General features: G+C 40.4%; 1 protein-coding gene across 3 annotated transcripts in view; it reads right to left on the bottom strand.

The window, feature by feature from the left end:
- ABHD2 (abhydrolase domain containing 2, acylglycerol lipase) overlaps nt 1-12,375 on the bottom strand; it is a 118,970-nt gene extending 106,595 nt beyond the window's left edge. The window contains exons 1-2 of one of the 3 annotated variants that reach the window (XM_036769617.1): nt 12,214-12,360; nt 6,781-6,847 (exon numbers count right to left, since the gene is read on the bottom strand). The gene's annotated coding sequence lies outside the window, so the exon portion shown is untranslated. Of the gene's footprint in view, nt 1-6,780; nt 6,848-12,213 lie in introns of all 3 variants that reach the window. The other 2 variants (XM_036769618.1, XM_036769616.1) reach the window with 2 other exon arrangements.
- Nucleotides 12,376-12,842: the final 467 nt, after the last annotated feature.

Raw genomic sequence — 12,842 nt, forward strand, 5'->3', positions numbered from 1 at the left:
CCCCTTCCCCATTTGCAGATTTATAGCTCAAAAGTTGGATTATCATGTCTAAGGTAAGAAAACCCAAATAGTTTATTAATCCTTAAAACTACTGTATAAAAATACAGAGCATACTTAATCGAGGAATGAATCAACTAGAGCATGTATGATTTTAGTAACATCACAGTGAGTCACTAGTAGAGTCACAGAGATGATGCCAACAATGTTCTAACCAGGACGGCCTTAAAAGAACAGACTATCTGATTAATAAAATGATAAATGGCACCTCTTGTTTACCCTAAAGACTATATATTTCAATACATGCCTTTGGTCTGTAATATATTGGTTCTGGGTTAACCTAGAAATTAAACAAGGATTTGGTAGAATATAAATTGTGTCATCAGTTGATTCTTCTAAGATTCAAGAAAAAAAGGAAAATGCTTCCTTAAATATTTCAGTATTTTCATAATCAGTTTGAGCAAAAGAGACCAGAACAATTAGTTTAAGGCAAAATTTTCTGGCTCATCAAAATGGCTTTCCGGGAGGTGAGTAGGGGGTAAGGTTAAAAACAAACTACCAGGTCAAAGTCATTTAAAAAATCATTTTAGCATTTTTTATCCTTTGCTATTACTAGTTAGACCAGTCAGTTAACAAATATTAAACACTTACTATGTGCTAGCTGGACAATGTACTAAGTACTGAGGATACAAAGAAAGGCAAGACAGCTCCTCTTCTCAAGGAGCTCATAGTCTAATGGGAGAGACAACATACAAGCAAGTATGTGCAATTAAGTCAATAAATTAGCAATTTCGAATTTGCTGATTTTTAGGCTACATTCTTCTCAACCCTACTGCCATTCCTGCACTTAGCATAGTATGTTGTTCATAACAGGTGCTTAATAAAGAGAAAAAAATTATATTTTAGTCACAAATGTGTACAAATAGTGACAATGGTGACATGGAACTCAGCACAAGCTTGGGCTATGTATGGTCTAATAATATTTGGTAAATAGGATCATATCTCTATAAATGATAGTTTTTAAAGTATTATCCATAGAAATTTATTTTATTAAAAGTCACTAGGCCCTCACTACCCCAAAGTAATTCTTTTATTCTTTCTTATTGCCTCTCCCTCCATTTTTCCACAGCTACTGTTCCAAAGTAGGTGTCACAGTGGACAGAGCTCTAGGCCTGGAGTCAGGAAGAACTGAGTTTACACTAACTTGAATTTTTTGCATGACATCTGTCTGGAAATTCTGTGGCACTCTATTTTCATAATTTGCCTCTGACCACTCTGACTACTCTTTCTCTCTCCCCTCAGCTACCCCTCTCCCCACCTTGGCCCTCTTCTCTTTTCTCTAAATACTTTCTCCCTGAATTCGGAGTGTGAGCGATCATACTTATTCCCATAGCCTTAACGACTCTATGTGGATGACTACTGAATCTGTAGCTCCAGATCTAACCTTTCCCCAAAACACCAACATATCAAACTCTTATTGGATAGCTCCACTTGGCTGTCCCTTACATACCTTAAATTCAACCTGTCTAAAAAACAACATCTTCTTAAAATCTGTCCCTAAATTTCCTGTTTCTATTGATGGTACCACCACTATCCTTCCCAGGTACTCAAGCTAAAAACCTCAATTATCTTTCAATTTTTCCTTTCTCTCAACCCCACAACTTTCAACCAATATGTTGCCAAATCTGTCTCTGTAATATCTCTCAAATCTGTCTTCTGCTTTTCATTCTTCTTATAACCACCTTAATCCAGGTCCTTATCATCTCTTGCCTAGACTATTTTAATAGACTCCTAAATTGGTCATTTTCCCTTCCCATCTCTCTCTTCTTCAATTCATTCTTTATATCATTACCTACCCAATCTCCCCAATGTACCTTCCTGAGCTCCTCTCCCTCCAATCAACAATGTTCCTTGGTTTCCCATTTCCTATTGAACAAAAACAATATTTCTGTCATTCAAGGCCCTCTATCACATGACTTCAATGGAGCAGATTATAGGCTTATCTCATACTCTTCCCCTTCATTAATACATTTAACAATCATTGAGTAAGTGACTACTATGCATCAGGCACGAGGGATACAAAGACAAAAATTAAACTATCTTAGCTCCAAAGGGCTAGTATTCTCTTGGGGAAAACACTATACACTCTATTTTCCAGATAAACAAGGCTATTTATCCTCCCCCATTCCTTTCCTGCCTTTTGCCACCTCCATGCCTATACTCAATAGGCATACCCCCTCTCACCCACCCACGCCTGGAATAGACTGTCAGCACTCTCCCTCTCATACCCACCCTTCTCCCCAATTCATCCAAAAATCTCACACCCTGAAATACCCTCCTTCCTTCTTTCAAGGCCCACTTCAGGTACTGACACTTCCCTGAAGTCATCCTTATCCTTTCTCAGTAGACATCGCTGACTCCTCAAGTTTCTCAAAGTATTTGAGTCTACCATCTCCATTCAACTCAACAAGTATTTATTAAAGGTTTAGTACAGCAAGGCACTTATACTTGTATTGTGGTTATTTATATAAATATTTTGGTTGTAAGTTCCTTAAGGACTGGGGCTACATCTTATCTTTGTATCCCTAGTAATTAGCAAGGTGCCTTGCACATGGAAGGTGCTTAATAAAAATGTTTGTTGAATTAGATTATATATTCCTTTGATAAACTTTTTGTCTCCACTAAAGTTCTACTCTGATACCTCAATGTGGTATGGATTCTTGAAGGCTATATTCTAATGGATTTCAAACTCTCATAGGACTTAACTAAGTAGGAAAGGCTTTGAGTATGGGCTCAGTGATAGACTGCACCTACAAAGTCCAAAGACCAGGCCAGCTATGTTTGGAGAGGTCCATCACCAGTCTGGTCATAGGATGATGACATTTTGAATTACGGTAGCTCTTAAACACTAAGGCCTAGAAGAAGGTACAATCTGTATTACTTGAAGAGATGCCTACACTGATGAAGTTACAGGTTAATAGAGTGTTGAAGAATAAGTGCCTTGATAGAATAGTGTATCATGTCTACTGAATGTACCGTGTGATACCTAGCATACGGCATGCACTCAATAAATATATTAGTTGATGATAATGATGACAGGCCAGGAAATGTGTTTTATGAAGCTTTTTAAATAAGGAAAATATTCTTGGGAATAATTTATCTGGCATTTTCCATTATGTCACTATTTTAAAAGGGTGCATTTTTCAATGTCAGTGACAAGAGTGAGCACTTGATTTACATGACTGGAATGGAGGATGGAACTGTAGTTGGTGTATTTCCTAGCTTAGAAGCAAAGGGTATCTGGCACGTAATCCTCAAATTGAAATGAGATGTGAGGTGCTAGAAATAACGATTCCATTTATACTGAATTTATATCAGAAATGCAGCACGAGGCCTGTTAGGCTCCTGTGATAATAAAAATCAGTCACAAGAAATAGGAAGCCCAAATCACCACAAATATCTAGTTATGTTTTATTTATCTCAGCTTTTTGTAGGACTAATGTCAAAATCAGATCACTGTTGAGAGCCAATAGAATTCCTGGCAATTCATAAGAAAATGGGCTTGATTACATCAATAGTCAGCAGTTCAGAAACAACTGTCATCTACAGTCAGTTCCACGTTATCCTTTTTTGTGGCACATGGGTAATCCCAGCATGCTCTGGGCTGCTTCCGGGCACTATCAGTTATTGAATGAATTAAGGGAATATAAATTTTACAGTTAGCCAAAGTAAAACATAATGAGGAAGACAAATATGTTCTCCCAAACATATATGATGCTTTTCAAAGAGAAAGTTTCCCTTTGAATAGCTTCTCTTCACTAATATAGACAGATCCAGTTGACCTCATAGAGAAATGCTGTCAGAGATGTTGGAATGTTTCTGCTTTGGGTGAGAGGCTGGACTAGATGAACTCTAATATCCTTTGCAACTCTTAAGGATCTGCAAAGCCCCATACCCAGGCCATGATGATAGACAGTAATTATGGTACATCTATGTGGAAGAAGAAAACCAATCTGAATAAAAAACAACAATCTGAACTATTACTTAACGCTTCTGTGACTGGAAATGAATTTAGAAACTTAATTAAGCCCATGCATCCAAACACTCAGCCAGGGGACCCTGTCCAAATGATACTAAATTCAGAGCTAGAGATCAAAACCTTTGCTTCTTTCTAACTTCCTGGCTCAGGTGTCATAACAGTCATCACCTCAGGAGACAGAAGAATTTTGTGTAAACACATTGCTGATAATTTCAGATTTCAGTCTCTCATACAATATTTAAAAATAGAAATGTTTAATTTTTCTGTATGTAGTATAGTGTAACAGAATTTTTTTTTAACTGTGACTAGAAAAGACTGTAATTATCCCTATTAACTCCTAGGAAAACTGAAAATTCCTAATTGGACTAAATCACTTGCCCAAGGTCGCACTTCAAAAGGAGGCAAGGAGGAATGGCCAAAAGAAGACTTGCAGATGAAAAATGACCCTATGGAAAAGGCTCCAAAATAATGAGAAAGGCAAATTAAAATGACTCTGAGATTTTAACCTCATCAAACTAGTAAAGATAATTTAAAAAAATAGTAGTGTGTGGGAAGACAGGCACACTAATACACAACTGAAAGTGGTGTGAATGTATCTGACCACTCTGGGAAGGGTTTGGGAATTACAAGAGAAGAATAGTTTAACACGCTGTTGATCTGCCCCCTTTGAAACTGTTCATATCCAGTCATCCCACTACTAGACATGTCCCTAGGAGGTTAAAGAGAAAAAGAAAGGTACATGTGTGTGGAGAGAGAGAGAGAGAGAGAGAGAGAGAGAGAGAGAGAGCGCATGCCATCAGGGTTAAGCAACTTGCCCAGGACCACATAGCTATTAAGTATCTGAGGCCCTATTTGAACTCAGGTCCTCCTGACTCCAGGGCCAGTACTCTATGCACTGTACCACCTAGCTGCCCCCAGTTCCGTATGTATTAAGATATTCAAAACAACAATTCAGTTAGAAAAACAAGAAACAAAGTAGGTGCCCATCAACTGAGAAATGACTGAGCAAAAGGTAGCATGTGATTCATTGGAAATGTAAAACCTGAAAAAATTTGAGGAACATGGAAAAATCTGTATGAAATGATGCAGAGCCAGGAAAATAGAAGCAGGAAATCAATATATATTGTATATATTATATTGTATATATTACAGTATTGTAAGTGAAAACAATAGTAAAAGACAAAAGGCTTTTGGTCAAATACAATGGCCAGTACTGGTTCCAGAGCATAGGTGATAAAATGTACACATCTCTAAGGTGAAGGAATGCTGATGCCAAAAATTACATATGCTTTTAGATGAAGTCATTGTGTCAACTGGTTTTGCTTTACTGTTTTTCTTGGTTACAAGGAAGGTTTCTATGGAAGCCATTATAGAGAAGGGAGGTACTGAGAAATAACTACGGTATTAAAAGCAAAAGGCAACAACAAAACTTTTCTTTTAAAGGCATATATGCTGAAAGAAAAATTAAAAATTCTTCCTTCAATGAATACACTCGTTTGTGGCCAGGTAAACATTGTACAGACACATAAAGCATACAGTTACACTTTAGTATATAAACTTTCTCTAAGTCCATTTCTTTTTTTTCTATAAGGATAAAAAAGAAAGAACATTTGGTAATGTTAATTTAGACTGCTTCATATTTCACACTTTAATAACAATTCTGTAATAACAGAGTAGTTTGGAACTGCTACAGAACATGGACGAGAAATCAAAGACTCTAAATGGGATCAAGTATCTATCATCTTGAAGAACCAAATTAAAGTTCATGATGACTGTAAATTGGAGACATAGGCAGATTTAATCAGGATGGAATTTGATAGGGAAAGTCGAGTAATTCACCCAGGGGAGAACACAGCAACATCCACTGAAAATAGAACCGGTGTTGGAAAAGCAAAGTAAGACAAGATGTAGGTCAGAGTGGACCACAAGCAACTGAGTACCTTAGCTTTAAAGAAGGCAAACACGATGGCATGATATGTAAACAGGAGGACGGCATATAGTTCTTTATGCTTAATAGTAAAGCTTTTATTAGCATGCTGTATTTAATTTCAGACCATGCAATTAAACTGTGACCTGGAGAACTCAGGAAGGCTCCAGAGGAGAACAGCAAAAATGATTTAAAGGCTTTGGGAAATAGGCCTAAAAAAAGGCTAAAGGCACCGACTTTAACCAACAACCAAATGAAAGACCCTGTGGAAAGTGCTTGGCAAATATTAAAGCACTGTATGAGTGCTTGCTATTATGATTATTAATGATAATTTAAAGAAGAGTAGCTAAAGTACATGTGCCTGAAAGTCTCCGAAAACATAAGGGAATAGTATAATTGGGTTCTCCCCTGTTCCACTAATGGCAGGGCAAGTAGACAGCTCACATCGCAGCACAGTGGATAAAGCAAAACAAGCTCTTACGGTAACTAGTTCATCCAACAAATGTTTATTGATAGCCTCACTATGAAGCACTGTGGGGATACAAAAAGAAGAACTAACCCTTGCCTTCATGGCACTGACAGTTTCAAAGGGGAGAGATCTACAAAAACAACTATAATTTTTTAAAAGTAAACTTTTAAATTAGTAAGGATGTTTGTTTAAAGTACTGTGGAAATCAACAGGAAGTCGAGGCTACTTTAGCTAAGAGAGTTAGAAAGGAGAGGGGGAAATCATGAAAGGCTTCATGCAGCAAGGGCCTTTTGAAAAAAAAGCTACTACTAATAATAGTAATAATTAATAATAATAATAATAACTCACATTTGTATTGTGCTGTAAGGTTTGCAAATGCTGGAAGTAAGTGCCAAAGGTGGCTGGGGAGTCTTTTCTGGAGATTAAGAAAAAAATAAAAGTTATCTTTTCTGCGTAGTCACACCAAGTGGGCTCTAAGTAACTCAAGGTCCATTCCAGCTCCATGATTCCTCGATACCCTCACTAATTTGTAATATGACCTTGAGAAGCTGTATTAACTAGATTTGCTTAGATTCTATTTGTACTCCATAGAAAGAGAATAACATTTGCCACCAGGGACTGAGGTGCTTTAATTCACAAATGCTGCCTGAACACAACGACTGTTTTGTAATAACACTAAAAACAGAAAAGGTTAAGTTTCAAAGCTCGAACTCAGCAGCCATCGCCTGAGCAACTCTGCCTGTTTGGAGTAAATCTTTCGGTTAATTTTACTGATTTCCAAAAGCACCACTAAAATAAGTAATTCTGAGCCTCCATTTAGGGAAAATCCAAGAAACACACACAAACCGGGGAAAATCCAAGGGTGTCAATGCTCCAATTCCCTAACAAGGTGTTTACTTATCAGCTGTTTTACCAGTGAAGGAGGACACAGAATGAACCTTCTTCCAGCTGCTAATTTATACAAACAGGGCACCCAGCTGTGTCACTACAGCAAGATGTCCCGGACCCCACGCAAAGATATGAGTCAGATAATTTCATACTCATGATTTTTATGAAAAGAAAGCTTTAAATATGAGAACATAATGCCTCTGAGTCCAGAGTACTGAAGGAGGCAGCTGCCTGTCATTTACCTAGCTGTATGACCTTGACCAAGACACTTAATTCCTCCTAGACCTCTTTCCTTAACTACAGAAGGAGGGCCTGGAGTAGAAGATCTCAGATTAGATTAAATATTTGAGTTCTGATATCCTTGGGGGCAAGGATAAAGGGTTTTTTCCTCTTCTTTCCCTCTTTTTATCTCTTTCCTTCCTGTTTTCCTAGTGCCTAACAGAGCCTGACATAGTAGGTGCTTAATAAATGGTTACTGAATGAATTATTAGATTGCCTAAAAACCTGGATCAATGTGCTGACCAACCATGATTCTATTCTAAAAGATTGACGAAGAACTGCACCACCCACCTCCTGGAAGAGGGGTGATGGTCTGAAGATGCAGGGTGAGGTATAAACCTTTGGTCATGCCTAATGCAGAAATCTGTTTTGCTGATTACTCATATTTATTACAAGAACTTTGTTTTTGTTTTATTGCAGTAGTGAGGAGATGAAGAGGAGAGAAAAATAAGTGCTTGTTAATTGAAAAAGAGAAGTAAAATAAAAGTTACATAAAATAAAAAAGAAAGCACCCTAAGGAAGAAAGTACTATTGGGCTATCAATAAGGAAACTGAGTAACAGTCCCCAAAGTGGGCTAAAATCATTAGGAAGCTGCAAAAAACACAACACTGTACCACGCGTCCATAAACAGTATGATCTTCCTGAAAGAGGCTATTTTAGCACCAAAGGAGATAGCAAGGCTTATAGCATCTTGTATTACAATCTCCTAACCCATGAATTAAGTTTCAGTAAGGCACAGAGACATTGCCACAGAATACCCTATGCTACCCCATTCTTCCAAGTGGCAGAGATTGCTGGCTAAAATGACAGCTCAGTGAAAACAGGCACATATCCAGCAGTTGTATCATAAAGGAAATCTGCCATATGGAATTCTGTGATGTTGGAAACTGTCTTTCTGTCATGGTCAGCCAAAGAGCACATGGAACAAGATAAAGAGAAGGTGAGAAAAAGATGGAATTTGTCTCCCTACCATGAATGAAACAAGAGAAATGTGGGGTCAGTGGAAAGCCAAAAGACTGGGAGCTATGCCAAAGATTTTCAAGAAGAAGGTGCATAAGGAAGATAAGAAGAACTAAAAAGTAAATAAGAAGCCCTTTCACTAATTTCATCATCATACCAGGGGAAAAATAATAAAGAGGAAGTAGCCTTGTTATTTTTTTTAATAAAAAAAAAACGAAACAAAAAAAACAGTCTAATAGATTATAAACTGTACTACTAGACTAGAAGTTCCATGAGGGCATGGATCATTTCTTTATGACCTCTTTCTCTGCCCCACAAACTTGTGCCATACCCTATAAGTAGCTAGCTTTGTTTATTTTCTGAAATTCTAAAATGGCTGAGTACTGGAACTGCTCTAGAAACAACTGAAAATCTACCTTTGAGGAAAAGGACGAAAAATAATGTGCCAGTCAGACAGCAATGAAAGTCTTTAGCTCTATCGTGAAAGCAGATAAATATATTCACAGGAAAACTAAAGCTGCCTGGTGCTTTGGACGAAATAAAGATGACAAGTATCTTATGGCTTCAAGGGGCCTGGCTGGTAAATTTATTGTACTACCTTTGGCAGCTATTTTGAAAAGCCATGAAGGTGACATGGAGATGAGGGTAGGAATGAAAATAGAAGGAAGCTCAACAGCCAAAAACAGAAATTGTACTGCACTTGCCATCTAGTTTGTCACTGTCATTTCAAGCACAAGTTAAGAAAGGAACACTGATAAACTAACGAACATTTAAGATTCCCAGCAATCATCAGTCATAGCCCTTTTTTTTTAATGCAAGACACAGAACTACTTATTCCACCCCTACTCAAATGACTAAGGCCTTGCTTGAATGCAGTTGACAGATGATACCTGGACTTCCAAAAAGCATTTAATACAATCAGTGTCTCATGAAAACTTTGTCTTTAAATGTTCATCAATTTAGAATAAAATTGCATCATCTAGATGACTGGTAAATGAGCCAAAAAAGGATAACACCTACAACAACTGTATCAAATTCAATGGATAAGGAAATAGCGTGCCGCTGAAACTGATGTCTGTATGGCCTTTCTTTACTGCCTCATCAAGCTAAAAAGCAAGTTTTTTTAAAAAAAGGAATTGTGAAAAATTGCATTTGATTCTAAAATTTGTTGGCATTAGAGTTGTCTAATATATGATGAAAATGGAAAGGAAACAAAATACAATTTATCAGGTTTGCATAACCTCCCAGTGCTCTAGGCAATACTTAAGACTAGAAGTTGAAGAGAATGCCAACCTTCATTGGTAGAGAGTTTTCCTTTTTCACCTAGGAGTTCCCTATGCCAATAAAATCACAGGTCCTATCCTTATCCCTATCCCTGGGAAAAATACATGAATCTTTAAGTAAAAATTAGGATAACATTTAATGGACCAGGGCGATAATGGGGCAAACACTAGCAAGATCCTGGATCTTGGACAAACAGAAAAAAAAAATCAAAACCATAAACAAATAACGCCATACAATCCAAACATCACAAGAAAGGAAAGAGTAGAAAGAAGGGTAGAAAGAGAATTATATATATGGTATGCCCTCATGGACTATGAGTAAAGAGATCTGGGTTCTACTCCTGACTTTCACAGTAACTAGAATGTGTGACCTGGGGGCAGCTAGGTGGTGCACGGGTCCTGGAGTCAGGAGGAGCTGAGTTCAAATCCGGCCTCAGACACTTGACACACTAGCTGTGTGACCTTGGGCAAGTCACTCAACCCCAATTGCCCTGCCTTTCCCCCTTCAAAAAAAAAGAATGTGTGACTTGGGGTACAAGTCAAAACCTTTCTGGGGTCCAATTTTGTTATCCTTTATAAAATAAGAGATTTGGACTAAATTGATCACGAACATTCTTTCCAGTTCTAAATTCTAATTATCCTAACAAATGGAGGGTGAGGAATGGTTTCAAATGCATTATCCAGAGGATAACCCATGGTAAAGCAGGCAGGAGGGGAGAAGACAACAAGAAATTTTATGATTCACTCTCCCTATCAGTTAGACACCCTAAAGCCCAACAGTAGAAAACAGAAATTCTACTGCACTTGTCATCTGATTTATCACTGTCATTTCAACCACAAGTTACAAAAGATTATCCTTCAGAAGATAAAACAAAGGTTCTTCTTTCATTTAAGGGTCTTTCAGAATGGACTGGGGTGGCAGCAGAACTGGGCCAGTTTTTTCCTGCATACTTTTGGCTCTTTAATTTGTATATAATAAAATGCTGCAGGAGCTAAGAAAGCAAGGTGAGGACATCGTATTTAATCTGACAAACATACAGCCTTCCAATGTGTCTCTTCTGGGCCTAAACTTAGAAGACAGCTTTTGATTCTAGATAGTAGAATGTCAGGATGATACAGGGAAACTAGCAGTACTATCAAAATTAAAGGGAAGATTGATAGCTAGATCTATACAGCCTAGATGATTAGCTTTCATAGCAGTTTATTAACTCCTGTCTTTGGGGGTATGATCCATATTCTTTGCTACCTCACAGCTGAGGGCCCCCAATTCACCAAGCTACATTTCAACACTCACTATTCATCCCTTGCATATCAAATCTTAAAGGCCACATAGAATAGCTCATAGAATCTAAAGACTAGAAAGGTCATCTAACGCAATCTCCCAAGGAACCAGTGCAAGGATTCCTTGTGCAGCCTCTCTGGCAGATGGTCATCCAAGTCTCTGCTTGAATTCTTTCAATGATGGGGTGCTCAATTCTTTGATGAAGAATTTACCTTTCCACTGCTGGACAGCTCAAAACGTAACAAAGTTCTGCTTATGTTAAGCCTAATGTGCCTCCCCACGTAACTTTAGCCTTTTGGTCCTAGCTCTGACCTTTGGCACGACATGGAACAAGTCTACACTCCTCCCTTTTCGCACATGACAGCCATTCAAATATTTAAACACAGCTATCACGCATCTCTCTCTGAGTCTTCTCTTTTCCGGGGTAAACATCTCCGGGTTCCCGTCAACAGTTCCTCCTCATTGGAGATGGTTTCCAGATACCCCGGTGGCCCTCCCCTAGGGGACGGGAGGGGATGGTGGGAACGGGCATGAATGCCAAGGAGCTCGGGGGCAGGAGAGAAAGAGAAGGGAAGGGGACAAAGGACTAACAGAGTTATATATCAGGACACCCCCTCGCTCTGGTTCCAGCTCCAATGGAACCTCCCTGGGGCTGAGCACAGGGAGGCCCCCGGGATGGAGGAGAGAAGCGGAAGCCTGGAGGGGCTTGGCTTCGGGGCAAGGCCTCGAGATGGGGCACGCAGCGCCTGCAGGGGCCGTGGATTTTGGGTGCCAGTGCGGGAGGCGGCTCCGCCAAGAAAGCACCTCCAAAGGGACAAGCTCCCAGAGCAAGGCTCTCGGGAAAGACACCCGGATCGGGGGCGGAGGAAGCCCGGAAAGGACTAGGTGCGGGGCTGGAGAAGAGCGGGCAGAACCAGCCGTGGAGAAGCGGCAAACAGGGCCGGGAAGGTGTGTTGGGGGGGAGGATCCGCCGCCCTGGGGTCCAGGGGAAGGAGATGGATGGATAGGGGATCCACAGAGGGGGATGGGGTGGCACCCGGGGACGAGGCCCACCTGCTGGAGTCCCAGCCTGGGTTCACGGCCCTTACCTGCCGCTGGCTGGCGATGGCGACGTGATTTTCCCCCGGTTCGGTTCCAGTTCTTCCGCTCTTGCCGGCTGCTCTCATGGAAATGCAGCCGGAACCCCCAACCGGTGCCGCGCAGCTCCCGCCGCTACCAGCCCCTCCCGGGCAACTAACGCCACGCCCCCTAACGACCAGCTTCGCCACGCCCCTAATCTCGGGCGTACGGTTCATCCATTGGGCCGCCCGCCCGCTACTCTACCAGCCCCGAGTTCTCATTGCATCGGTGCCGCCTACTACTAGGACTTTTAGCTCATTGGTCCAATTAGCCGCTCGTCAAGTGGAGGCTGGGCCCCGGGCCGAGTGCACTTTGATAATTGGTCTCCTTTGATATCTTCGGCCAATAGGAGACTACTGTTTGAGGGAAGGAACGGGAGGAGGTCGATAGGGTGGGGGTAATTGTGACAGAGCGGGGGTGGGCAGGACTGGGCAGTGCCAGGCTGTAGAGCCGAGGTGTGGGGTTGAGCTCTCAGGGTAGAGGGGAATAAATGGGGAAAACCGTAGGCCTGGAGGGAGGAGGTATCCGTGCAGTTTTCCCGGAAGTAGGAGAACCCCAGGAGGCAGCCAGGCGTGCGGCCAGGTGTACGCAGCCAGGC

This window comes from Trichosurus vulpecula, chromosome 8, assembly GCF_011100635.1.
Source record: "Trichosurus vulpecula isolate mTriVul1 chromosome 8, mTriVul1.pri, whole genome shotgun sequence".
NCBI classification, from domain to species: Eukaryota; Metazoa; Chordata; class Mammalia; order Diprotodontia; family Phalangeridae; genus Trichosurus; species Trichosurus vulpecula.